At 40.4% G+C, this 2,048-nt stretch overlaps 1 long non-coding RNA gene across 1 annotated transcript; it reads left to right on the top strand.

Annotated features, from left to right (window-relative positions):
- Positions 1-296: 296 nt before the first annotated feature.
- On the top strand, positions 297-1,598 carry LOC107310581 (uncharacterized). The gene is made up of 3 exons (XR_001553645.3): positions 297-620; positions 1,207-1,271; positions 1,350-1,598. It is a non-coding gene; the product is annotated as an uncharacterized LOC107310581 (long non-coding RNA).
- Positions 1,599-2,048: the final 450 nt, after the last annotated feature.

Below are 2,048 nucleotides of genomic sequence, written 5' to 3'. Positions count from 1 at the left end.
CTTTAAAATAAGAAGATGAGAATGAAACAAAAGCAACTATAAAAAGCCTGGCAAAGAAATCTGCACTCAGGTATTGTCTTCCTTCCAAGTGTGTGTCTGCATGGATGTTTTTCTTTTGTTGTGGTTTTTTTTTCCCCTCTGATCTGATTCTCAGCACTTAGGAACGCTGCCAGCAGCCAAAGAGCACCCTCGTTTCACATGCTTACCTTGAACTTTATTTGATAGTGCCTAAAATATTACATAATTTGATTGGACTAGGAGGAGTGCACTGCAGCATTGCATCATTACCTGAATTTAGTTGACCTCTAGGGAAAATGCACTTCTGACATCTCGATCAATCCAGCCTTGCAATTTTAGCTCTGGCATGAGAGAAACCAAGGGAAGCTCCAATGCCACAGCACAGGCTGAGCTCTCACACAGAATCTGTCCCCTGAGAGAAGATGGATGGATTCTGACCTGCTTGTGTGATTTCTGCAGCAGCCTTGTTTTCCACAAGGTGACCGGTCCCAGCATAGGAGAGAGATGCAAATGCAGCAGCCAAGCAGCATGGGGAGAGACACACAGGAAGAGAATGGAGGAGGAATAGGAGGATGATGGTGCATGAAGCCATTTTTAAACAGGTGAGAAACTTTTTCTATTTATACATGTATATATTTCCCTCAGACTCTGAAACACCTTTTATTTATCAATATATATAGGAGATACATTGGAAGGGAAATATTTATTCCATATGGTAATAAGCCTAAAGCAGGCTCTTAATACATGCAAATAAAGCTTGTTTTTCCATGGCTTACAGCAACAATGTCATAGTTAAGGCCTCCGGAAATATGCACTGATCCTGACCCCTTCCCAACCATACTAGCCAGGGGTCTCAGCACAAGGGAAACACTTTTTGGTCTATGGATGGGGGGAGACAAAGCAATCACTGACAAAAATAACTGTCGTTTTCCCATGTGTGTGCCTGTGTTGAAGTCCCTCTCCGAATCTGAGGGGTGGTCTTAGCATTGGTGCTTAAGCCTTGCCAACAAAAGCTGCCTTCACAAATTGCTAGTGGAGGAGAGTTCTTGAGACAGACCTGTGCTGGGTTTGCTTTGGTTTGGGCTTTCAGGATGGGTTTCTTTTTTCTCTCCTACAATCTAATTCTTTACACTTGTTTTCTTGTAACAAGGTGTTTATTTATTTAGGACATGATCTTATATTTATTAGGACAAGACTTCACAGAGAAGTGTGATTCAGTGGAGCAGGCTGAAATGAGTGAAGAGCAGAGAAGGGTAAAAGATCATTTCAGTTTCTCATTTTATGAGTGAGGAGATCCTATGGGAACATCACAGCCATTCATGTCTTTCCAGAGCAAGACTTCCACTGTGTCACCTGCAGAGCCTCCATGGGTTGCAAGACTCCAAAGAGCTGCAACATGAAGTTTCATGGCATCCTGAACTTATTGTGGGTCAAAGCTCACATTAGAAGATTTGCTCAGCTATTGGCTCCAAATGAACCCTCATTGGAATGGGCTGGATGGAGAAGGAACTTTGAGGAATTGCCCAAGAAATCTGAAATGATGGTTTTGAAAATAAATGTGGTGAAATATTCCTTGAAAATTGCCTGTTGGAGGGTTAAGTTCTAACTGATCATTTAAAAAGTATTTTGAAATTAGTTTTTGCAAAGCCTCATAGCCCAATAGCACAAGCCACAGTGTTTTATAATTAAAAATTCTACTTATCCAGGTGAATGTGTCTGTAAGATGCTTATAGAAGCAATTAATTATTTACTAAACCTGTAGCTGTATATGATGAAAAATTCATAGAAAGTGTAACCATAAACAGACTATGCTAAAAAACACTTCAGGAGATGAATTAAACAGAAAACTAAAAGCACCGCATTTCAGGCTGTGTAAGCATCTTTTCACCCACCAGCTCATGCTGAAGAATGGAAAAGATCTTTTATCCTATCAGTCAAGATAAAAGTTTACAGTTTGCCATCAAAGAGAGAAGAACCCCATCTCTCTGGGAGCATTTTCTTGTTGGCATTAAATAACTTTGTAAAGAGCA

This window comes from Coturnix japonica, chromosome 2 (assembly GCF_054131305.1).
Source record: "Coturnix japonica strain WE chromosome 2, WE-NBRP24, whole genome shotgun sequence".
NCBI classification, from domain to species: Eukaryota; Metazoa; Chordata; class Aves; order Galliformes; family Phasianidae; genus Coturnix; species Coturnix japonica.
The sequence above is the reverse complement of the archived record's forward strand: the minus strand, read 5'-3'. Positions and strand labels throughout refer to the sequence as shown.